The 19,201-nt window shown below is 41.0% G+C and overlaps 8 non-coding genes and 69 pseudogenes across 8 annotated transcripts; all 77 read right to left on the bottom strand.

Moving 5' to 3' along the window:
* Positions 1-92: 92 nt before the first annotated feature.
* LOC134963785 (5S ribosomal RNA) lies at positions 93-211 on the bottom strand (annotated as a pseudogene).
* A 107-nt stretch (positions 212-318) lies between these two features.
* LOC134960268 (5S ribosomal RNA) lies at positions 319-437 on the bottom strand (annotated as a pseudogene).
* Positions 438-544: 107 nt separating this feature from the next.
* Positions 545-663, bottom strand: LOC134960129 (5S ribosomal RNA). The gene has a single exon (XR_010187705.1). It is a non-coding gene; the product is annotated as a 5S ribosomal RNA (ribosomal RNA).
* A 107-nt stretch (positions 664-770) lies between these two features.
* On the bottom strand, positions 771-889 carry LOC134962604 (5S ribosomal RNA; annotated as a pseudogene).
* Positions 890-1,222: 333 nt separating this feature from the next.
* LOC134963784 (5S ribosomal RNA) lies at positions 1,223-1,341 on the bottom strand (annotated as a pseudogene).
* Positions 1,342-1,448: 107 nt separating this feature from the next.
* Positions 1,449-1,567, bottom strand: LOC134959992 (5S ribosomal RNA; annotated as a pseudogene).
* Positions 1,568-1,674: 107 nt separating this feature from the next.
* LOC134961843 (5S ribosomal RNA) lies at positions 1,675-1,793 on the bottom strand (annotated as a pseudogene).
* A 107-nt stretch (positions 1,794-1,900) lies between these two features.
* Positions 1,901-2,019, bottom strand: LOC134962748 (5S ribosomal RNA; annotated as a pseudogene).
* A 333-nt stretch (positions 2,020-2,352) lies between these two features.
* Positions 2,353-2,471, bottom strand: LOC134962992 (5S ribosomal RNA; annotated as a pseudogene).
* A 107-nt stretch (positions 2,472-2,578) lies between these two features.
* On the bottom strand, positions 2,579-2,697 carry LOC134962717 (5S ribosomal RNA; annotated as a pseudogene).
* Positions 2,698-2,804: 107 nt separating this feature from the next.
* Positions 2,805-2,923, bottom strand: LOC134961703 (5S ribosomal RNA; annotated as a pseudogene).
* Positions 2,924-3,030: 107 nt separating this feature from the next.
* LOC134962239 (5S ribosomal RNA) lies at positions 3,031-3,149 on the bottom strand (annotated as a pseudogene).
* A 107-nt stretch (positions 3,150-3,256) lies between these two features.
* Positions 3,257-3,375, bottom strand: LOC134960430 (5S ribosomal RNA; annotated as a pseudogene).
* Positions 3,376-3,482: 107 nt separating this feature from the next.
* Positions 3,483-3,601, bottom strand: LOC134959991 (5S ribosomal RNA; annotated as a pseudogene).
* Positions 3,602-3,708: 107 nt separating this feature from the next.
* Positions 3,709-3,827, bottom strand: LOC134963492 (5S ribosomal RNA). The gene has a single exon (XR_010188128.1). It is a non-coding gene; the product is annotated as a 5S ribosomal RNA (ribosomal RNA).
* Positions 3,828-3,934: 107 nt separating this feature from the next.
* Positions 3,935-4,053, bottom strand: LOC134963631 (5S ribosomal RNA; annotated as a pseudogene).
* A 107-nt stretch (positions 4,054-4,160) lies between these two features.
* On the bottom strand, positions 4,161-4,279 carry LOC134961702 (5S ribosomal RNA; annotated as a pseudogene).
* Positions 4,280-4,386: 107 nt separating this feature from the next.
* On the bottom strand, positions 4,387-4,505 carry LOC134963043 (5S ribosomal RNA; annotated as a pseudogene).
* A 107-nt stretch (positions 4,506-4,612) lies between these two features.
* LOC134960429 (5S ribosomal RNA) lies at positions 4,613-4,731 on the bottom strand (annotated as a pseudogene).
* Positions 4,732-4,838: 107 nt separating this feature from the next.
* On the bottom strand, positions 4,839-4,957 carry LOC134961556 (5S ribosomal RNA; annotated as a pseudogene).
* Positions 4,958-5,064: 107 nt separating this feature from the next.
* On the bottom strand, positions 5,065-5,183 carry LOC134963480 (5S ribosomal RNA). Its single transcript, XR_010188127.1, has one exon. It is a non-coding gene; the product is annotated as a 5S ribosomal RNA (ribosomal RNA).
* Positions 5,184-5,290: 107 nt separating this feature from the next.
* Positions 5,291-5,409, bottom strand: LOC134962061 (5S ribosomal RNA; annotated as a pseudogene).
* A 107-nt stretch (positions 5,410-5,516) lies between these two features.
* LOC134960409 (5S ribosomal RNA) lies at positions 5,517-5,635 on the bottom strand (annotated as a pseudogene).
* Positions 5,636-5,742: 107 nt separating this feature from the next.
* LOC134961840 (5S ribosomal RNA) lies at positions 5,743-5,861 on the bottom strand (annotated as a pseudogene).
* A 107-nt stretch (positions 5,862-5,968) lies between these two features.
* LOC134962747 (5S ribosomal RNA) lies at positions 5,969-6,087 on the bottom strand (annotated as a pseudogene).
* Positions 6,088-6,420: 333 nt separating this feature from the next.
* On the bottom strand, positions 6,421-6,539 carry LOC134962991 (5S ribosomal RNA; annotated as a pseudogene).
* A 107-nt stretch (positions 6,540-6,646) lies between these two features.
* On the bottom strand, positions 6,647-6,765 carry LOC134962715 (5S ribosomal RNA; annotated as a pseudogene).
* Positions 6,766-6,872: 107 nt separating this feature from the next.
* Positions 6,873-6,991, bottom strand: LOC134961701 (5S ribosomal RNA; annotated as a pseudogene).
* A 107-nt stretch (positions 6,992-7,098) lies between these two features.
* LOC134962238 (5S ribosomal RNA) lies at positions 7,099-7,217 on the bottom strand (annotated as a pseudogene).
* Positions 7,218-7,324: 107 nt separating this feature from the next.
* Positions 7,325-7,443, bottom strand: LOC134960428 (5S ribosomal RNA; annotated as a pseudogene).
* Positions 7,444-7,550: 107 nt separating this feature from the next.
* On the bottom strand, positions 7,551-7,669 carry LOC134959989 (5S ribosomal RNA; annotated as a pseudogene).
* A 107-nt stretch (positions 7,670-7,776) lies between these two features.
* On the bottom strand, positions 7,777-7,895 carry LOC134963467 (5S ribosomal RNA). Its single transcript, XR_010188125.1, has one exon. It is a non-coding gene; the product is annotated as a 5S ribosomal RNA (ribosomal RNA).
* A 107-nt stretch (positions 7,896-8,002) lies between these two features.
* Positions 8,003-8,121, bottom strand: LOC134963630 (5S ribosomal RNA; annotated as a pseudogene).
* Positions 8,122-8,228: 107 nt separating this feature from the next.
* Positions 8,229-8,347, bottom strand: LOC134961700 (5S ribosomal RNA; annotated as a pseudogene).
* A 107-nt stretch (positions 8,348-8,454) lies between these two features.
* On the bottom strand, positions 8,455-8,573 carry LOC134963042 (5S ribosomal RNA; annotated as a pseudogene).
* A 107-nt stretch (positions 8,574-8,680) lies between these two features.
* LOC134960427 (5S ribosomal RNA) lies at positions 8,681-8,799 on the bottom strand (annotated as a pseudogene).
* A 107-nt stretch (positions 8,800-8,906) lies between these two features.
* LOC134961555 (5S ribosomal RNA) lies at positions 8,907-9,025 on the bottom strand (annotated as a pseudogene).
* A 107-nt stretch (positions 9,026-9,132) lies between these two features.
* Positions 9,133-9,251, bottom strand: LOC134963455 (5S ribosomal RNA). Its single transcript, XR_010188124.1, has one exon. It is a non-coding gene; the product is annotated as a 5S ribosomal RNA (ribosomal RNA).
* A 107-nt stretch (positions 9,252-9,358) lies between these two features.
* On the bottom strand, positions 9,359-9,477 carry LOC134962060 (5S ribosomal RNA; annotated as a pseudogene).
* Positions 9,478-9,584: 107 nt separating this feature from the next.
* On the bottom strand, positions 9,585-9,703 carry LOC134959988 (5S ribosomal RNA; annotated as a pseudogene).
* Positions 9,704-9,810: 107 nt separating this feature from the next.
* Positions 9,811-9,929, bottom strand: LOC134961839 (5S ribosomal RNA; annotated as a pseudogene).
* A 107-nt stretch (positions 9,930-10,036) lies between these two features.
* LOC134964731 (5S ribosomal RNA) lies at positions 10,037-10,155 on the bottom strand (annotated as a pseudogene).
* A 333-nt stretch (positions 10,156-10,488) lies between these two features.
* LOC134960643 (5S ribosomal RNA) lies at positions 10,489-10,607 on the bottom strand (annotated as a pseudogene).
* Positions 10,608-10,714: 107 nt separating this feature from the next.
* On the bottom strand, positions 10,715-10,833 carry LOC134960196 (5S ribosomal RNA; annotated as a pseudogene).
* Positions 10,834-10,940: 107 nt separating this feature from the next.
* Positions 10,941-11,059, bottom strand: LOC134962484 (5S ribosomal RNA; annotated as a pseudogene).
* Positions 11,060-11,166: 107 nt separating this feature from the next.
* LOC134958943 (5S ribosomal RNA) lies at positions 11,167-11,285 on the bottom strand (annotated as a pseudogene).
* Positions 11,286-11,392: 107 nt separating this feature from the next.
* LOC134961849 (5S ribosomal RNA) lies at positions 11,393-11,511 on the bottom strand (annotated as a pseudogene).
* Positions 11,512-11,844: 333 nt separating this feature from the next.
* Positions 11,845-11,963, bottom strand: LOC134963783 (5S ribosomal RNA; annotated as a pseudogene).
* Positions 11,964-12,070: 107 nt separating this feature from the next.
* On the bottom strand, positions 12,071-12,189 carry LOC134960266 (5S ribosomal RNA; annotated as a pseudogene).
* Positions 12,190-12,296: 107 nt separating this feature from the next.
* On the bottom strand, positions 12,297-12,415 carry LOC134960105 (5S ribosomal RNA). Its single transcript, XR_010187699.1, has one exon. It is a non-coding gene; the product is annotated as a 5S ribosomal RNA (ribosomal RNA).
* Positions 12,416-12,522: 107 nt separating this feature from the next.
* On the bottom strand, positions 12,523-12,641 carry LOC134962603 (5S ribosomal RNA; annotated as a pseudogene).
* A 333-nt stretch (positions 12,642-12,974) lies between these two features.
* LOC134963782 (5S ribosomal RNA) lies at positions 12,975-13,093 on the bottom strand (annotated as a pseudogene).
* A 107-nt stretch (positions 13,094-13,200) lies between these two features.
* On the bottom strand, positions 13,201-13,319 carry LOC134959987 (5S ribosomal RNA; annotated as a pseudogene).
* Positions 13,320-13,426: 107 nt separating this feature from the next.
* On the bottom strand, positions 13,427-13,545 carry LOC134961838 (5S ribosomal RNA; annotated as a pseudogene).
* A 107-nt stretch (positions 13,546-13,652) lies between these two features.
* LOC134962746 (5S ribosomal RNA) lies at positions 13,653-13,771 on the bottom strand (annotated as a pseudogene).
* Positions 13,772-14,104: 333 nt separating this feature from the next.
* LOC134962990 (5S ribosomal RNA) lies at positions 14,105-14,223 on the bottom strand (annotated as a pseudogene).
* Positions 14,224-14,330: 107 nt separating this feature from the next.
* LOC134962714 (5S ribosomal RNA) lies at positions 14,331-14,449 on the bottom strand (annotated as a pseudogene).
* Positions 14,450-14,556: 107 nt separating this feature from the next.
* On the bottom strand, positions 14,557-14,675 carry LOC134961699 (5S ribosomal RNA; annotated as a pseudogene).
* Positions 14,676-14,782: 107 nt separating this feature from the next.
* On the bottom strand, positions 14,783-14,901 carry LOC134962237 (5S ribosomal RNA; annotated as a pseudogene).
* A 107-nt stretch (positions 14,902-15,008) lies between these two features.
* Positions 15,009-15,127, bottom strand: LOC134960426 (5S ribosomal RNA; annotated as a pseudogene).
* A 107-nt stretch (positions 15,128-15,234) lies between these two features.
* LOC134959986 (5S ribosomal RNA) lies at positions 15,235-15,353 on the bottom strand (annotated as a pseudogene).
* A 107-nt stretch (positions 15,354-15,460) lies between these two features.
* LOC134963443 (5S ribosomal RNA) lies at positions 15,461-15,579 on the bottom strand. The gene has a single exon (XR_010188123.1). It is a non-coding gene; the product is annotated as a 5S ribosomal RNA (ribosomal RNA).
* Positions 15,580-15,686: 107 nt separating this feature from the next.
* On the bottom strand, positions 15,687-15,805 carry LOC134963629 (5S ribosomal RNA; annotated as a pseudogene).
* A 107-nt stretch (positions 15,806-15,912) lies between these two features.
* LOC134961697 (5S ribosomal RNA) lies at positions 15,913-16,031 on the bottom strand (annotated as a pseudogene).
* Positions 16,032-16,138: 107 nt separating this feature from the next.
* Positions 16,139-16,257, bottom strand: LOC134963833 (5S ribosomal RNA; annotated as a pseudogene).
* Positions 16,258-16,364: 107 nt separating this feature from the next.
* On the bottom strand, positions 16,365-16,483 carry LOC134963079 (5S ribosomal RNA; annotated as a pseudogene).
* A 107-nt stretch (positions 16,484-16,590) lies between these two features.
* Positions 16,591-16,709, bottom strand: LOC134962032 (5S ribosomal RNA; annotated as a pseudogene).
* A 333-nt stretch (positions 16,710-17,042) lies between these two features.
* On the bottom strand, positions 17,043-17,161 carry LOC134962235 (5S ribosomal RNA; annotated as a pseudogene).
* A 107-nt stretch (positions 17,162-17,268) lies between these two features.
* On the bottom strand, positions 17,269-17,387 carry LOC134964541 (5S ribosomal RNA; annotated as a pseudogene).
* A 107-nt stretch (positions 17,388-17,494) lies between these two features.
* On the bottom strand, positions 17,495-17,613 carry LOC134959765 (5S ribosomal RNA; annotated as a pseudogene).
* Positions 17,614-17,720: 107 nt separating this feature from the next.
* LOC134960988 (5S ribosomal RNA) lies at positions 17,721-17,839 on the bottom strand (annotated as a pseudogene).
* A 107-nt stretch (positions 17,840-17,946) lies between these two features.
* Positions 17,947-18,065, bottom strand: LOC134963476 (5S ribosomal RNA; annotated as a pseudogene).
* Positions 18,066-18,172: 107 nt separating this feature from the next.
* On the bottom strand, positions 18,173-18,291 carry LOC134964355 (5S ribosomal RNA; annotated as a pseudogene).
* A 107-nt stretch (positions 18,292-18,398) lies between these two features.
* LOC134960994 (5S ribosomal RNA) lies at positions 18,399-18,517 on the bottom strand (annotated as a pseudogene).
* A 107-nt stretch (positions 18,518-18,624) lies between these two features.
* LOC134960093 (5S ribosomal RNA) lies at positions 18,625-18,743 on the bottom strand. The gene has a single exon (XR_010187697.1). It is a non-coding gene; the product is annotated as a 5S ribosomal RNA (ribosomal RNA).
* Positions 18,744-18,850: 107 nt separating this feature from the next.
* On the bottom strand, positions 18,851-18,969 carry LOC134960195 (5S ribosomal RNA; annotated as a pseudogene).
* A 107-nt stretch (positions 18,970-19,076) lies between these two features.
* Positions 19,077-19,195, bottom strand: LOC134962493 (5S ribosomal RNA; annotated as a pseudogene).
* Positions 19,196-19,201: the final 6 nt, after the last annotated feature.

Genomic DNA, 19,201 nt, shown 5'->3' with positions numbered 1-19,201 from the left:
TGTCAGAACTTTTCTACTTCTAACTACTGGTAAATAAATGAAAAAGTTTGAAAATGGAATGCATCAACAGAACGGAGTTGGCAGTATAAAAATATCTGCAGCACCTTGCATTCCCAGGTGGTTTCCCATCCAAATACTAACCAGGCCCAGCTCTGCTGAGTTTCCAAGATCAGATGAGATTGGGCGTATCCAGTGTGGTGTGGCTGTAGATGAACTTTGCGGTTTCTGTTAGAACTTTTCTACTTTTAGCTACTGGTACATAAATGAATAAGTTTGAAAATGGAATGCATCAACAGAACGGTGTTGGCAGTATAAAAATAACTACAGCACCTTGTATTGCCAGGTGGTCTCCCATCCAAGTACTAACCAGGACCAACACTGCTTAGCTTCCAAGATCAGATGAGATTGGGCGTATCCAGTGTGGTGTGGCTGTAGATGAGCTTTGAGGTTTCTATTAGAACTTTTCTACTTCTAACTACTGGTACATAAAGGAATAGGATTGAAATTGGAATGCATCAACAGAACGGTGTTGGCAGTATAAAAATACCTACAGCACCTTGTATTCCCAGGAGGTCTCCCATCCAAGTACTAACCAGGCCCAACACTGCTTAGCTTCAAAGATCAGATGAGATTGGGTGTATCCAGTGTGGTGTGGCTGTAGATGAGCTTTGTGGTTTCTGTTAGAACTTTTCTACTTCTAGCTACTGGTACATAAATGAATAAGTTTGAAAATGGAATGCATCAACAGAACGGTGTTGGCAGTATAAAAATACCTGCAGCACCTTGTATTCCCAGGTGGTCTCCCATCAAAGTACTAACCAGTCCCAATACTGCTTAGCTTCCAAGATCAGATAAGATTGGGCGTATCCAGTGTGGTGTGGCTGTAGATGAGCTTTGTAGTTTCTGTTAGAACTTTTCTACTTCTAACTACTGGTACATAAATGAATAAGTTTGAAAATGGAATGCATCAACAGAACGGTATTGGCAGTATAAAAATACCTACAGCACCGTGTAATGCCAGGTGGTCTCCCATCCAAGTACTAACCAGGCCCAACACTTCTTAGCTTTCAATATTATATGAGTTTGGGCGTATCCAGTGTGGTGTGGCTGAAGATAATTTTTGTGGTTTCTGTCAGAACTTTTCTACTTCTAACTACTGGTAAATAATTGAAAAAGTTTGAAAATGGAATGCATCAACAGAACGGAGTTGGCAGTATAAAAATATCTGCAGCACCTTGCATTCCCAGGTGGTTTCCCATCCAAATACTAACCAGGCCCAGCTCTGCTGAGTTTCCAAGATCAGATGAGATTGGGCGTATCCAGTGTGGTGTGGCTGTAGATGAACTTTGCGGTTTCTGTTAGAACTTTTCTACTTCTAGCTACTGGTACATAAATGAATAAGTTTGAAAATGGAATGCATCAACAGAACGGTGTTGGCAGTATAAAAATACCTACAGCACCTTGTATTGCCAGGTGGTCTCCCATCCAAGTACTAACCAGGACCAACACTGCTTAGCTTCCAAGATCAGATGAGATTGGGCGTATCCAGTGTGGTGTGGCTGTAGATGAGTTTTGTAGTTTCTGTTAGAACTTTTCTACTTCTAACTACTGGTACATAAATGAATAAGTTTGAAAATGGAATGCATCAACAGAACGGTGTTGGCAGTATAAAAATACCTCCAGCACCTCATATTCCCAGGTGGTCTCCCACCAAAGTACTAAACAGGCCCAACACTGCTTAGCTTCCAAGATCAGATGAGATTGTTCGTATCCAGTGTGGTGTGGCTGTAGATGAGCTTTGTGGTTTCTGTTAGAACTTTTCTACTTCTAACTACTGGTACATAAATGAATACGTTTGAAAATGTAATGCATCAACAGAATGGTCTTGGCAGTATAAAAACACTTACAGCACCTTGTATTCCCAGGTGGTTTCCCATCCGAGTACTATCCAGGCCCAACACTTCTGAGCTTCCAAGATCATATGAGATTGGGCGTATCCAGTGTGGTGTGGCTGTAGATGAGCTTTGTGTTTTCTGTTAGAACTTTTCTACTTCTAGCTACTGGTACATAAATGAATAAGTTTGAAAATGGAATGCATCAACAGAACGGTGTTGGCAGTATAAAAATACCTACATCACTTTGTATTCCCAGGTTGTCTCCCATCCAACTACTAACCAGGCTCAACACTGCTTAGCTTCCAAGGTCAGATGATATTAGGCAGATCCAGTGTGGTGTGGCTGTAGATGAGCTTTGCGGTTTCTGTTAGAACTTTTATACTTCTAACTACTGGTACATAAATGAACAGGTTTGAAAAAGGAATGTATCAACAGAACGGAGTTGGCAGTATAAAAATATCTGCAGCACCTTGCATTCCCAGGTGGTTTCCCATCCAAATACTTACCAGGCCCAGCATTGCTTAGTTTCCAAGATCAGATGAGATTGGGCGTATCCAGTGTGGTGTGGCTGTAGATGAACTTTGCGGTTTCTGTTAGAACTTTTCTACTTTTAGCTACTGGCACATAAATGAATAAGTTTGAAAATGGAATGCATCAACAGAATGGTGTTGGCAGTATAAAAATACCTCCAGCACCTGGTATTCCCAGGTTGTCTCCCATCCAAGTACTAAACAGGCCCAACACTTCTTAGCTTCCAAGATCAGATGATATTGGGCGTATCCAGTGTGGTGTGGCTGTAGATGAGCTTTGTGATTTCTGTTAGAACTTTTCTACTTCTAACTACTGGTACATAAATGAATAAGATTAAAAATGGAATGCATCAAAAGAACGGTGTTGGCAGTATAAAAATATCTACAGCACCTCGTATTCCCAGGTTATCTCCCACCCAAGTACTAAACAGGCCCAACACTGCTTAGCTTCCAAGATCAGATGAGATTGTGTGTATCCAGTGTGGTGTGGCTGTATATGAGCTTTGTGGTTTCTGTTAGAACTTTTCTACTTCTAACTACTGGTAAATAAATGAAAAAGTTTGAAAATGGAATGCATCAACAGAACGGAGTTGGCAGTATAAAAATATCTGCAGCACCTTGCATTCCCAGGAGGTTTCCCATCCAAATACTAACCAGGCCCAGCACTGCTTAGTTTCCAAGATCAGATGAGATTGGGCGTATCCAGTGTGATGTGGCTGTAGATGAACTTTGCGGTTTCTGTTAGAACTTTTCTACTTCTAGCTACTGGTACATAAATAAATAAGTTTGAAAATGGAATGCTTCAACAGCATGGTGTTGGCAATATAAAAATACCTACAGCACCTTGTATTCCCAGGTGGCCTCCAATCCAAGTACTAACCAGGCCCAACACTGCTTAGCTTCCAAGATCAGATGAGACTGGGCGTATCCAGTGTGGTGTGGCTGTAGATGAGCTTTGTGGTTTCTGTTAGAACTTTTCTACTTCTAACGACTGGTACATAAATGAATAAGTTTTAAAATAGAATGCATCAACAGAACGGTGTTTGCAGTATAAAAATACCTACAGCACCTTGTATTGCCAGGTGGTCTCCCATCCAAGTACTAACCAGGACCAACACTGCTTAGCTTCCAAGATCAGATGAGATTGGGCGTATCCAGTGTGGTGTGGCTGTAGATGAGCTTTATGGTTTCTGTTAGAACTTTTCTACTTCTAAGTACTGGTACATAAATGAATAAGATTGAAAATGGAATGCATCAACAGAACAGTGTTGGCAGTATAAAAATACCTACAGCACCTTGTATTCCCAGGTGGTCTCCCATCCAAGTACTAACCAGGCCCAACACTGCTTAGTTTCCAAAATCAGATGAGATTGGGTGTATCCAGTGTGGTGTGGCTGTAGATGAGCTTTGTAGTTTCTGTTAGAACTTTTCTACTTCTAACTACTGGTACATAAATGAATAAGTTTGAAAATGGAATGCATCAACAGAATGGTGTTGGCAGTATAAAAATACCTCCAGCACCTTGTATTCCCAGGTTGTCTCCCATCCAAGTACTAACCAGGCCCAACACTTCTTAGCTTCCAAGATCAGATGATATTGGGCGTATCCAGTGTGGTGTGGCTGTAGATGAGCTTTGTGGTTTCTGTTAGAACTTTTCTACTTCTAACTACTGGTACATAAATGAATAAGATTAAAAATGGAATGCATCAACAGAACGGTGTTGGCAGTATAAAAATATCTACAGCACCTCGTATTCCCAGGTTATCTCCCACCCAAGTACTAAACAGGCCCAACACTGCTTAGCTTCCAAGATCAGATGAGATTGTGTGTATCCAGTGTGGTGTGGCTGTATATGAGATTTGTGGTTTCTGTTAGAACTTTTCTACTTCTAACTACTGGTAAATAAATGAAAAAGTTTGAAAATGGAATGCATCAACAGAACGGAGTTGGCAGTATAAAAATATCTGCAGCACCTTGCATTCCCAGGAGGTTTCCCATCCAAATACTAACCAGGCCCAGCACTGCTTTGTTTCCAAGATCAGATGAGATTGGGCGTATCCAGTGTGATGTGGCTGTAGATGAGCTTTGCGGTTTCTGTTAGAACTTTTCTACTTCTAGCTACTGGTACATAAATAAATAAGTTTGAAAATGGAATGCTTCAACAGCATGGTGTTGGCAATATAAAAATACCTACAGCACCTTGTATTCCCAGGTGGCCTCCAATCCAAGTACTAACCAGGCCCAACACTGCTTAGCTTCCAAGATCAGATGAGACTGGGCGTATCCAGTGTGGTGTGGCTGTAGATGAGCTTTGTGGTTTCTGTTAGAACTTTTCTACTTCTAACGACTGGTACATAAATGATTAAGTTTTAAAATAGAATGCATCAACAGAACGGTGTTTGCAGTATAAAAATACCTAAAGCACCTTGTATTGCCAGGTGGTCTCCCATCCAAGTACTAACCAGGACCAACACTGCTTAGCTTCCAAGATCAGATGAGATTGGGCGTATCCAGTGTGGTGTGGCTGTAGATGAGCTTTATGGTTTCTGTTAGAACTTTTCTACTTCTAAGTACTGGTACATAAATGAATAAGATTGAAAATGGAATGCATCAACAGAACAGTGTTGGCAGTATAAAAATACCTACAGCACCTTGTATTCCCAGGTGGTCTCCCATCCAAGTACTAACCAGGCCCAACACTGCTTAGTTTCCAAAATCAGATGAGATTGGGTGTATCCAGTGTGGTGTGGCTGTAGATGAGCTTTGTAGTTTCTGTTAGAACTTTTCTACTTCTAACTACTGGTACATAAATGAATAAGTTTGAAAATGGAATGCATCAACAGAACGGTGTTGGCAGTATAAAAATACCTACAGCACCTCGTATTCCCAGGTTGTCTCCCACCAAAGTACTAAACAGGCCCAACACTGCTAGGCTTCCAAGATCAGATGAGATTGGGCGTATCCAGTGTGGTCTGGCTGTAGATGAACTTTGTGGTTTCTATTATAACTTTTCTACTTCTAACTACTGGTACATAAATGAATAAGTTTGAAAATGGAATGCATCAACAGAACGGTGTTGGCAGTATAAAAATACCTACAGCACCTTGTATTGCCAGGTGGTCTCCCATCCAAGTACTAACCAGGACCAACACTGCTTAGCTTCCAAGATCAGATGAGATTGGGCGTATGCAGTGTGGTGTGGCTGTAGATGAGTTTTGTAGTTTCTGTTAGAACTTTTCTACTTCTAACTACTGGTACATAAATGAATAAGTTTGAAAATGGAATGCATCAACAGAACGGTGTTGGCAGTATAAAAATACCTCCAGCACCTCATATTCCCAGGTGGTCTCCCACCAAAGTACTAAACAGGCCCAACACTGCTTAGCTTCCAAGATCAGATGAGATTGTTCGTATCCAGTGTGGTGTGGCTGTAGATGAGCTTTGTGGTTTCTGTTAGAACTTTTCTACTTCTAACTACTGGTACATAAATGAATACGTTTGAAAATGTAATGCATCAACAGAATGGTCTTGGCAGTATAAAAACACTTACAGCACCTTGTATTCCCAGGTGGTTTCCCATCCGAGTACTATCCAGGCCCAACACTTCTGAGCTTCCAAGATCATATGAGATTGGGCGTATCCAGTGTGGTGTGGCTGTAGATGAGCTTTGTGTTTTCTGTTAGAACTTTTCTACTTCTAGCTACTGGTACATAAATGAATAAGTTTGAAAATGGAATGCATCAACAGAACGGTGTTGGCAGTATAAAAATACCTACATCACTTTGTATTCCCAGGTTGTCTCCCATCCAACTACTAACCAGGCTCAACACTGCTTAGCTTCCAAGGTCAGATGATATTAGGCAGATCCAGTGTGGTGTGGCTGTAGATGAGCTTTGCGGTTTCTGTTAGAACTTTTATACTTCTAACTACTGGTACATAAATGAACAGGTTTGAAAAAGGAATGTATCAACAGAACGGAGTTGGCAGTATAAAAATATCTGCAGCACCTTGCATTCCCAGGTGGTTTCCCATCCAAATACTTACCAGGCCCAGCATTGCTTAGTTTCCAAGATCAGATGAGATTGGGCGTATCCAGTGTGGTGTGGCTGTAGATGAACTTTGCGGTTTCTGTTAGAACTTTTCTACTTTTAGCTACTGGCACATAAATGAATAAGTTTGAAAATGGAATGCATCAACAGAATGGTGTTGGCAGTATAAAAATACCTCCAGCACCTGGTATTCCCAGGTTGTCTCCCATCCAAGTACTAAACAGGCCCAACACTTCTTAGCTTCCAAGATCAGATGATATTGGGCGTATCCAGTGTGGTGTGGCTGTAGATGAGCTTTGTGATTTCTGTTAGAACTTTTCTACTTCTAACTACTGGTACATAAATGAATAAGATTAAAAATGGAATGCATCAAAAGAACGGTGTTGGCAGTATAAAAATATCTACAGCACCTCGTATTCCCAGGTTATCTCCCACCCAAGTACTAAACAGGCCCAACACTGCTTAGCTTCCAAGATCAGATGAGATTGTGTGTATCCAGTGTGGTGTGGCTGTATATGAGCTTTGTGGTTTCTGTTAGAACTTTTCTACTTCTAACTACTGGTAAATAAATGAAAAAGTTTGAAAATGGAATGCATCAACAGAACGGAGTTGGCAGTATAAAAATATCTGCAGCACCTTGCATTCCCAGGAGGTTTCCCATCCAAATACTAACCAGGCCCAGCACTGCTTAGTTTCCAAGATCAGATGAGATTGGGCGTATCCAGTGTGATGTGGCTGTAGATGAACTTTGCGGTTTCTGTTAGAACTTTTCTACTTCTAGCTACTGGTACATAAATAAATAAGTTTGAAAATGGAATGCTTCAACAGCATGGTGTTGGCAATATAAAAATACCTACAGCACCTTGTATTCCCAGGTGGCCTCCAATCCAAGTACTAACCAGGCCCAACACTGCTTAGCTTCCAAGATCAGATGAGACTGGGCGTATCCAGTGTGGTGTGGCTGTAGATGAGCTTTGTGGTTTCTGTTAGAACTTTTCTACTTCTAACGACTGGTACATAAATGAATAAGTTTTAAAATAGAATGCATCAACAGAACGGTGTTTGCAGTATAAAAATACCTACAGCACCTTGTATTGCCAGGTGGTCTCCCATCCAAGTACTAACCAGGACCAACACTGCTTAGCTTCCAAGATCAGATGAGATTGGGCGTATCCAGTGTGGTGTGGCTGTAGATGAGCTTTATGGTTTCTGTTAGAACTTTTCTACTTCTAAGTACTGGTACATAAATGAATAAGATTGAAAATGGAATGCATCAACAGAACAGTGTTGGCAGTATAAAAATACCTACAGCACCTTGTATTCCCAGGTGGTCTCCCATCCAAGTACTAACCAGGCCCAACACTGCTTAGTTTCCAAAATCAGATGAGATTGGGTGTATCCAGTGTGGTGTGGCTGTAGATGAGCTTTGTAGTTTCTGTTAGAACTTTTCTACTTCTAACTACTGGTACATAAATGAATAAGTTTGAAAATGGAATGCATCAACAGAATGGTGTTGGCAGTATAAAAATACCTCCAGCACCTTGTATTCCCAGGTTGTCTCCCATCCAAGTACTAACCAGGCCCAACACTTCTTAGCTTCCAAGATCAGATGATATTGGGCGTATCCAGTGTGGTGTGGCTGTAGATGAGCTTTGTGGTTTCTGTTAGAACTTTTCTACTTCTAACTACTGGTACATAAATGAATAAGATTAAAAATGGAATGCATCAACAGAACGGTGTTGGCAGTATAAAAATATCTACAGCACCTCGTATTCCCAGGTTATCTCCCACCCAAGTACTAAACAGGCCCAACACTGCTTAGCTTCCAAGATCAGATGAGATTGTGTGTATCCAGTGTGGTGTGGCTGTATATGAGATTTGTGGTTTCTGTTAGAACTTTTCTACTTCTAACTACTGGTAAATAAATGAAAAAGTTTGAAAATGGAATGCATCAACAGAACGGAGTTGGCAGTATAAAAATATCTGCAGCACCTTGCATTCCCAGGAGGTTTCCCATCCAAATACTAACCAGGCCCAGCACTGCTTTGTTTCCAAGATCAGATGAGATTGGGCGTATCCAGTGTGATGTGGCTGTAGATGAGCTTTGCGGTTTCTGTTAGAACTTTTCTACTTCTAGCTACTGGTACATAAATAAATAAGTTTGAAAATGGAATGCTTCAACAGCATGGTGTTGGCAATATAAAAATACCTACAGCACCTTGTATTCCCAGGTGGCCTCCAATCCAAGTACTAACCAGGCCCAACACTGCTTAGCTTCCAAGATCAGATGAGACTGGGCGTATCCAGTGTGGTGTGGCTGTAGATGAGCTTTGTGGTTTCTGTTAGAACTTTTCTACTTCTAACGACTGGTACATAAATGATTAAGTTTTAAAATAGAATGCATCAACAGAACGGTGTTTGCAGTATAAAAATACCTAAAGCACCTTGTATTGCCAGGTGGTCTCCCATCCAAGTACTAACCAGGACCAACACTGCTTAGCTTCCAAGATCAGATGAGATTGGGCGTATCCAGTGTGGTGTGGCTGTAGATGAGCTTTATGGTTTCTGTTAGAACTTTTCTACTTCTAAGTACTGGTACATAAATGAATAAGATTGAAAATGGAATGCATCAACAGAACAGTGTTGGCAGTATAAAAATACCTACAGCACCTTGTATTCCCAGGTGGTCTCCCATCCAAGTACTAACCAGGCCCAACACTGCTTAGTTTCCAAAATCAGATGAGATTGGGTGTATCCAGTGTGGTGTGGCTGTAGATGAGCTTTGTAGTTTCTGTTAGAACTTTTCTACTTCTAACTACTGGTACATAAATGAATAAGTTTGAAAATGGAATGCATCAACAGAACGGTGTTGGCAGTATAAAAATACCTACAGCACCTCGTATTCCCAGGTTGTCTCCCACCAAAGTACTAAACAGGCCCAACACTGCTAGGCTTCCAAGATCAGATGAGATTGGGCGTATCCAGTGTGGTCTGGCTGTAGATGAACTTTGTGGTTTCTATTATAACTTTTCTACTTCTAACTACTGGTACATAAATGAATAAGTTTGAAAATGGAATGCATCAACAGAACGGTGTTGGCAGTATAAAAATACCTACAGCACCTTGTATTGCCAGGTGGTCTCCCATCCAAGTACTAACCAGGACCAACACTGCTTAGCTTCCAAGATCAGATGAGATTGGGCGTATCCAGTGTGGTGTGGCTGTAGATGAGTTTTGTAGTTTCTGTTAGAACTTTTCTACTTCTAACTACTGGTACATAAATGAATAAGTTTGAAAATGGAATGCATCAACAGAACGGTGTTGGCAGTATAAAAATACCTCCAGCACCTCATATTCCCAGGTGGTCTCCCACCAAAGTACTAAACAGGCCCAACACTGCTTAGCTTCCAAGATCAGATGAGATTGTTCGTATCCAGTGTGGTGTGGCTGTAGATGAGCTTTGTGGTTTCTGTTAGAACTTTTCTACTTCTAACTACTGGTACATAAATGAATACGTTTGAAAATGTAATGCATCAACAGAATGGTCTTGGCAGTATAAAAACACTTACAGCACCTTGTATTCCCAGGTGGTTTCCCATCCGAGTTCTATCCAGGCCCAACACTTCTGAGCTTCCAAGATCATATGAGATTGGGCGTCTCCAGTGTGGTGTGGCTGTAGATGAGCTTTGTGTTTTCTGTTAGAACTTTTCTACTTCTAGCTACTGGTACATAAATGAATAAGTTTGAAAATGGAATGCATCAACAGAACTGTGATGGCAGTATAAAAATACCTACATCACTTTGTATTCCCAGGTTGTCTCCCATCCAACTACTAACCAGGCTCAACACTGCTTAGCTTCCAAGGTCAGATGATATTAGGCAGATCCAGTGTGGTGTGGCTGTAGATGAGCTTTGCGGTTTCTGTTAGAACTTTTCTACTTCTAACTACTGGTACATAAATGAACAGGTTTGAAAATGGAATGTATCAACAGAACGGAGTTGGCAGTATAAAAATATCTGCAGCACCTTGCATTCCCAGGTGGTTTCCCATCCAAATACTTACCAGGCCCAACACTGCTTAGCTTCCAAAATCAGATGAGATTGGGTGTATCCAGTGTGGTGTGGCTGTAGATGAGCTTTGTGGTTTCTGTTAGAACTTTTCTACTTCTAGCTACTGGTACATAAATGAATAAGTTTGAAAATGGAATGCATCAACAGAACGGTGTTGGCAGTATAAAAATACCTACAGCACCTCGTATTCCCAGGTGGTCTCCCACCAAAGTACTAAACAGGCCCAACACTGCTTAGCTTCCAAGATCAGATGAGATTGTTCGTATCCAGTGTGGTGTGGCTGTAGATGAGCTTTGTGGTTTCTGTTAGAACTTTTCTACTTCTAACTACTGGTAAATAAATGAAAAAGTTTGAAAATGGAATGCATCAACAGAACGGAGTTGGCAGTATAAAAATATCTGCAGCACCTTGCATTCCCAGGAGGTTTCCCATCCAAATACTAGCCAGGCCCAGCACTGCTTAGTTTCCAAGATCAGATGAGATTGGGCGTATCCAGTGTGATGTGGCTGTAGATGAGCTTTGCGGTTTCTGTTAGAACTTTTCTACTTCTAGCTACTGGTACATAAATAAATAAGTTTGAAAATGGAATGCTTCAACAGAATGGTGTTGGCAATATAAAAATACCTTTAGCACCTTGTATTGCCAGGTGGTCTCCCATCCAAGTACTAACCATGACCAACACTGCTTAGCTTCCAAGATCAGATGAGATTGGGCGTATCCAATGTTGTGTAGCTGTAGATGAGCTTTGTGGTTTCTGTTAGAACTTTTCTACTTCTAACTACTGGTACATAAATGAATAAGATTGAAAATGGAATGCATCAACAGAACAGTGTTGGCAGTATAAAAATACCTACAGCACATTGTATTCCCAGGTGGTCTCCCATCCAAGTATTAACCAGGCCCAACACTGCTTAGCTTCCAAAATCAGATGAGATTGGATGTATCCAGTGTGGTGTTGCTGTAGATGAGCTTTGTAGATTCTGTTAGAACTTTTCTACTTCTAACTACTGGTACATAAATGAATAAGTTTGAAAATGGAATGCATCAACAGAACGGTATTGGCAGTATAAAAACACCTACAGCACCGTGTAATTCCAGGTGGTCTCCCATCCAAGTACTAACCATGCTCAACACTTCTTAGCTTGCAAGATTAGATGAGTTTGGGCGTATCCAGTGTGGTGTGGCTGAAGATCATTTTTGTGGTTTCTGTCAGAACTTTTCTACTTCTAACTACTGGTAAATAAATGAAAAAGTTTGAAAATGGAATGCATCAACAGAACGGAGTTGGCAGTATAAAAATATCTGCAGCACCTTGCATTCCCAGGTGGTTTCCCATCCAAATACTAACCAGGCCCAGCTCTGCTGAGTTTCCAAGATCAGATGAGATTGGGCGTATCCAGTGTGGTGTGGCTGTAGATGAACTTTGCGGTTTCTGTTAGAACTTTTCTACTTTTAGCTACTGGTACATAAATGAATAAGTTTGAAAATGGAATGCATCAACAGAACGGTGTTGGCAGTATAAAAATAACTACAGCACCTTGTATTGCCAGGTGGTCTCCCATCCAAGTACTAACCAGGACCAACACTGCTTAGCTTCCAAGATCAGATGAGATTGGGCGTATCCAGTGTGGTGTGGCTGTAGATGAGCTTTGAGGTTTCTATTAGAACTTTTCTACTTCTAACTACTGGTACATAAAGGAATAGGATTGAAATTGGAATGCATCAACAGAACGGTGTTGGCAGTATAAAAATACCTACAGCACCTTGTATTCCCAGGAGGTCTCCCATCCAAGTACTAACCAGGCCCAACACTGCTTAGCTTCAAAGATCAGATGAGATTGGGTGTATCCAGTGTGGTGTGGCTGTAGATGAGCTTTGTGGTTTCTGTTAGAACTTTTCTACTTCTAGCTACTGGTACATAAATGAATAAGTTTGAAAATGGAATGCATCAACAGAACGGTGTTGGCAGTATAAAAATACCTGCAGCACCTTGTATTCCCAGGTGGTCTCCCATCAAAGTACTAACCAGTCCCAATACTGCTTAGCTTCCAAGATCAGATAAGATTGGGCGTATCCAGTGTGGTGTGGCTGTAGATGAGCTTTGTAGTTTCTGTTAGAACTTTTCTACTTCTAACTACTGGTACATAAATGAATAAGTTTGAAAATGGAATGCATCAACAGAACGGTATTGGCAGTATAAAAATACCTACAGCACCGTGTAATGCCAGGTGGTCTCCCATCCAAGTACTAACCAGGCCCAACACTTCTTAGCTTTCAATATTATATGAGTTTGGGCGTATCCAGTGTGGTGTGGCTGAAGATAATTTTTGTGGTTTCTGTCAGAACTTTTCTACTTCTAACTACTGGTAAATAATTGAAAAAGTTTGAAAATGGAATGCATCAACAGAACGGAGTTGGCAGTATAAAAATATCTGCAGCACCTTGCATTCCCAGGTGGTTTCCCATCCAAATACTAACCAGGCCCAGCTCTGCTGAGTTTCCAAGATCAGATGAGATTGGGCGTATCCAGTGTGGTGTGGCTGTAGATGAACTTTGCGGTTTCTGTTAGAACTTTTCTACTTCTAGCTACTGGTACATAAATGAATAAGTTTGAAAATGGAATGCATCAACAGAACGGTGTTGGCAGTATAAAAATACCTACAGCACCTTGTATTGCCAGGTGGTCTCCCATCCAAGTACTAACCAGGACCAACACTGCTTAGCTTCCAAGATCAGATGAGATTGGGCGTATCCAGTGTGGTGTGGCTGTAGATGAGTTTTGTAGTTTCTGTTAGAACTTTTCTACTTCTAACTACTGGTACATAAATGAATAAGTTTGAAAATGGAATGCATCAACAGAACGGTGTTGGCAGTATAAAAATACCTCCAGCACCTCATATTCCCAGGTGGTCTCCCACCAAAGTACTAAACAGGCCCAACACTGCTTAGCTTCCAAGATCAGATGAGATTGTTCGTATCCAGTGTGGTGTGGCTGTAGATGAGCTTTGTGGTTTCTGTTAGAACTTTTCTACTTCTAACTACTGGTACATAAATGAATACGTTTGAAAATGTAATGCATCAACAGAATGGTCTTGGCAGTATAAAAACACTTACAGCACCTTGTATTCCCAGGTGGTTTCCCATCCGAGTACTATCCAGGCCCAACACTTCTGAGCTTCCAAGATCATATGAGATTGGGCGTATCCAGTGTGGTGTGGCTGTAGATGAGCTTTGTGTTTTCTGTTAGAACTTTTCTACTTCTAGCTACTGGTACATAAATGAATAAGTTTGAAAATGGAATGCATCAACAGAACGGTGTTGGCAGTATAAAAATACCTACATCACTTTGTATTCCCAGGTTGTCTCCCATCCAACTACTAACCAGGCTCAACACTGCTTAGCTTCCAAGGTCAGATGATATTAGGCAGATCCAGTGTGGTGTGGCTGTAGATGAGCTTTGCGGTTTCTGTTAGAACTTTTATACTTCTAACTACTGGTACATAAATGAACAGGTTTGAAAAAGGAATGTATCAACAGAACGGAGTTGGCAGTATAAAAATATCTGCAGCACCTTGCATTCCCAGGTGGTTTCCCATCCAAATACTTACCAGGCCCAGCATTGCTTAGTTTCCAAGATCAGATGAGATTGGGCGTATCCAGTGTGGTGTGGCTGTAGATGAACTTTGCGGTTTCTGTTAGAACTTTTCTACTTTTAGCTACTGGCACATAAATGAATAAGTTTGAAAATGGAATGCATCAACAGAATGGTGTTGGCAGTATAAAAATACCTCCAGCACCTGGTATTCCCAGGTTGTCTCCCATCCAAGTACTAAACAGGCCCAACACTTCTTAGCTTCCAAGATCAGATGATATTGGGCGTATCCAGTGTGGTGTGGCTGTAGATGAGCTTTGTGATTTCTGTTAGAACTTTTCTACTTCTAACTACTGGTACATAAATGAATAAGATTAAAAATGGAATGCATCAAAAGAACGGTGTTGGCAGTATAAAAATATCTACAGCACCTCGTATTCCCAGGTTATCTCCCACCCAAGTACTAAACAGGCCCAACACTGCTTAGCTTCCAAGATCAGATGAGATTGTGTGTATCCAGTGTGGTGTGGCTGTATATGAGCTTTGTGGTTTCTGTTAGAACTTTTCTACTTCTAACTACTGGTAAATAAATGAAAAAGTTTGAAAATGGAATGCATCAACAGAACGGAGTTGGCAGTATAAAAATATCTGCAGCACCTTGCATTCCCAGGAGGTTTCCCATCCAAATACTAACCAGGCCCAGCACTGCTTAGTTTCCAAGATCAGATGAGATTGGGCGTATCCAGTGTGATGTGGCTGTAGATGAACTTTGCGGTTTCTGTTAGAACTTTTCTACTTCTAGCTACTGGTACATAAATAAATAAGTTTGAAAATGGAATGCTTCAACAGCATGGTGTTGGCAATATAAAAATACCTACAGCACCTTGTATTCCCAGGTGGCCTCCAATCCAAGTACTAACCAGGCCCAACACTGCTTAGCTTCCAAGATCAGATGAGACTGGGCGTATCCAGTGTGGTGTGGCTGTAGATGAGCTTTGTGGTTTCTGTTAGAACTTTTCTACTTCTAACGACTGGTACATAAATGAATAAGTTTTAAAATAGAATGCATCAACAGAACGGTGTTTGCAGTATAAAAATACCTACAGCACCTTGTATTGCCAGGTGGTCTCCCATCCAAGTACTAACCAGGACCAACACTGCTTAGCTTCCAAGATCAGATGAGATTGGGCGTATCCAGTGTGGTGTGGCTGTAGATGAGCTTTATGGTTTCTGTTAGAACTTTTCTACTTCTAAGTACTGGTACATAAATGAATAAGATTGAAAATGGAATGCATCAACAGAACAGTGTTGGCAGTATAAAAATACCTACAGCACCTTGTATTCCCAGGTGGTCTCCCATCCAAGTACTAACCAGGCCCAACACTGCTTAGTTTCCAAAATCAGATGAGATTGGGTGTATCCAGTGTGGTGTGGCTGTAGATGAGCTTTGTAGTTTCTGTTAGAACTTTTCTACTTCTAACTACTGGTACATAAATGAATAAGTTTGAAAATGGAATGCATCAACAGAATGGTGTTGGCAGTATAAAAATACCTCCAGCACCTTGTATTCCCAGGTTGTCTCCCATCCAAGTACTAACCAGGCCCAACACTTCTTAGCTTCCAAGATCAGATGATATTGGGCGTATCCAGTGTGGTGTGGCTGTAGATGAGCTTTGTGGTTTCTGTTAGAACTTTTCTACTTCTAACTACTGGTACATAAATGAATAAGATTAAAAATGGAATGCATCAACAGAACGGTGTTGGCAGTATAAAAATATCTACAGCACCTCGTATTCCCAGGTTATCTCCCACCCAAGTACTAAACAGGCCCAACACTGCTTAGCTTCCAAGATCAGATGAGATTGTGTGTATCCAGTGTGGTGTGGCTGTATATGAGCTTTGTGGTTTCTGTTAGAACTTTTCTACTTCTAACTACTGGTAAATAAATGAAAAAGTTTGAAAATGGAATGCATCAACAGAACAGAGTTGGCAGTATAAAAATATCTGCAGCACCTTGCATTCCCAGGAGGTTTCCCATCCAAATACTATCCAGGCCCAGCACTGCTTAGTTTCCAAGATTAGATGAGATTGGGCGTATCCAGTGTGATGTGGCTGTAGATGAGCTTTGCGGTTTCTGTTAGAACTTTTCTACTTCTAGCTACTGGTACATAAATAAATTAGTTTGAAAATGGAATGCTTCAACAGAATGGTGTTGGCAATATAAAAATACCTACAGCACCTTGTATTGCCAAGTGGTCTCCCATCCAAGTACTAACCAGGACCAACACTGCTTAGCTTCCAAGATCAGATGAGATTGGGCGTATCCAATGTTGTGTAGCTGTAGATGAGCTTTGTGGTTTCTGTTAGAACTTTTCTACTTCTAACTACTGGTACATAAATGAATAAGATTAAAAATGGAATGCATCAACAGAACAGTGTTGGCAGTATAAAAATACCTACAGCACCTTGTATTCCCAGGTGGTCTCCCATACAAGTACTAACCAGGCCCAACACTGCTTAGCTTCCAAAACCAGATAAGATTGGGTGTATCCAGTGTGGTGTGGCTTTAGATGAGCTTTGTAGTTTCTGTTAGAACTTTTCTACTTCTAACTACTGGTACATAAATGAATAAGTTTGAAAATGGAATGCATCAACAGAACGTTATTGGCAGTATAAAAATACCTACAGCACCTTGGAATGCCAGGTGGTCTCCCATCCAAGTACTAACCAGGCCCAACACTTCTTAGCTTCCAAAATTAGATGAGTTTGGGCGTATCCAGTGTTGTGTGGCTGAAGATAATTTTTGTGGTTTCTGTCAGAACTTTTCTACTTCTAACTACTGGTAAATAAATGAAAAAGTTTGAAAATGGAATGCATCAACAGAACGGAGTTGGCAGTATTAAAATATCTGCAGCACCTTGCATTCCCAGGAGGTTTCCCATCCAAATACTAACCAGGCCCAGCACTGCTTAGTTTCCAAGATCAGATGAGATTGGGCGTATCCAGTGTGATGTGGCTGTAGATGAGCTTTGCGGTTTCTGTTAGAACTTTTCTACTTCTAACTGCTGGTACATAAATAAAAAAGTTTGAAAATGGAATGCTTCAACAGAATGGTGTTGGCAATATAAAAATACCTACAGCACCTTGTATTGCCAGGTTGTCTCCCATCCAAGTACTAACCAGGACCAACACTGCTTAGCTTCCAAGATCAGATGAGATTGGGCGTATCCAATATTGTGTGGCTGTAGATGAGCTTTGTGGTTTCTGTTAGAACTTTTCTACTTCTAACTACTGGTACATAAATGAATAAGATTGAAAATGGAATGCATCAATAGAACAGTGTTGGCAGTATAAAAATACCTACAGCACCTTTTATTCCCAGGTGGTCTCCCATCCAAGTACTAACCAGGCCCAACACTGCTTAGCTTCCAAAATCAGATGAGATTGTGTGTATCCAGTGTGGTGTGGCTGTAGATGAGCTTTGTGGTTTCTGTTAGAACTTTTCTACTTCTAGCTACTGGTACATAAATAAATTAGTTTGAAAATGGAATGCTTCAACAGAATGGTGTTGGCAGTATAAAAATACCTACAGCACCTTTTATTCCCAGGTGGTTTCCCATCCAAGTACTAACCAGGCCCAACACTGCTTAGCTTCCAAAATCAGATGAAATTGTGTGTATCCAGTGTGGTGTGGCTGTAGATGAGCTTTGTGGTTTCTGTTAGAACTTTTCTACTTCTAACTACTGGTAAATAAATGAAAAAGTTTGAAAATGGAATGCATCAACAGAACGGAGTTGGCAGTATAAAAATATCTGCAGCACCTTGCATTCCCGGGAGGTTTCCCATCCAAATACTAACCAGGCCCAGCACTGCTTAGTTTCCAAGATCAGATGAGATTGGGCGTATCCAGTGTTGTGTGGCTGTAGATGAGCTTTGTAGTTTCTGTTAGAACTTTTCTACTTCTATCTACTGGTACATAAATGAATAAGTTTGAAAATGTAATGCATCAACAGAACGGTCTTGGCAGTATAAAAACACCTACAGCACCTTGTATTCCCAGGTGGTCTCCCATCCGAGTACTATCCAGGCACAACACTTCCGAGCTTCCAAGATCATATGAGATTGGGCGTATACAGTGTGGTGTGGCTGTAGATGAGCTTTGTGTTTTATGTTAAAACTTTTCTACTTCTAACTACTGGTAAATAAATGAAAAAGTTTGAAAATGGAATGCATCAACAGAACGGAGTTGGCAGTATAAAAATATCTGCAGCACCTTGCATTCCCAGGTGGTCTCCCATCCAAGTACTAACCAGGACCAACACTGCTTAGCTTCCAAGATCAGTTGAGATTGGGCATATCCAGTGTGGTGTGGCTGTAGATGAGCTTTGTGGTTTCTATTAGAACTTTTCTACTTCTAACTACTGGTACATAAATGTATAGGATTGAAATTGGAATGCATCAACAGAACGGTGTTGGCAGTATAAAAATACCTCCAGCACCTTGTATTCCCAGGTGGTCTCCCATCCAAGTACTAACCTGGCCCAACACTGCTTAGCTTCCAAGATCAGATGAGATTGGGTGTATCCAGTGTGGTGTGGCTGTAGATGAGCTTTGTGGTTTCTGTTAGAACTTTTCTACTTCTAACTACTGGTACATAAATGAATAAGTTTGAAAATGGAATGCATCAACAGAACGGTGTTGGCAGTATAAAAATACCTACAGCACCTCGTATTCCCAGGTGGTCTCCCACCAAAGTACTAAACAGGCCCAACACTGCTTAGCTTCCAAGATCAGATGAGATTGTTCGTATCCAGTGTGGTGTGGCTGTAGATGAGCTTTGTGGTTTCTGTTAGAACTTTTCTACTTCTAACTACTGGTAAATAAATGAAAAAGTTTGAAAATGGAATGCATCAACAGAACGGAGTTGGCAGTATAAAAATATCTGCAGCACCGTGCATTCCCAGGAGGTTTCCCATCCAAATACTAACCAGGCCCAGCACTGCTTAGTTTCCAAGATCAGATGAGATTGGGCGTATCCAGTGTGATGTGGCTGTAGATGAGCTT

The sequence above is a fragment of the Pseudophryne corroboree genome, chromosome 9 (assembly GCF_028390025.1).
Source record: "Pseudophryne corroboree isolate aPseCor3 chromosome 9, aPseCor3.hap2, whole genome shotgun sequence".
In the NCBI taxonomy this organism is placed as follows: domain Eukaryota; kingdom Metazoa; phylum Chordata; class Amphibia; order Anura; family Myobatrachidae; genus Pseudophryne; species Pseudophryne corroboree.
This window is presented reverse-complemented; position numbering and strand designations above follow the sequence as displayed.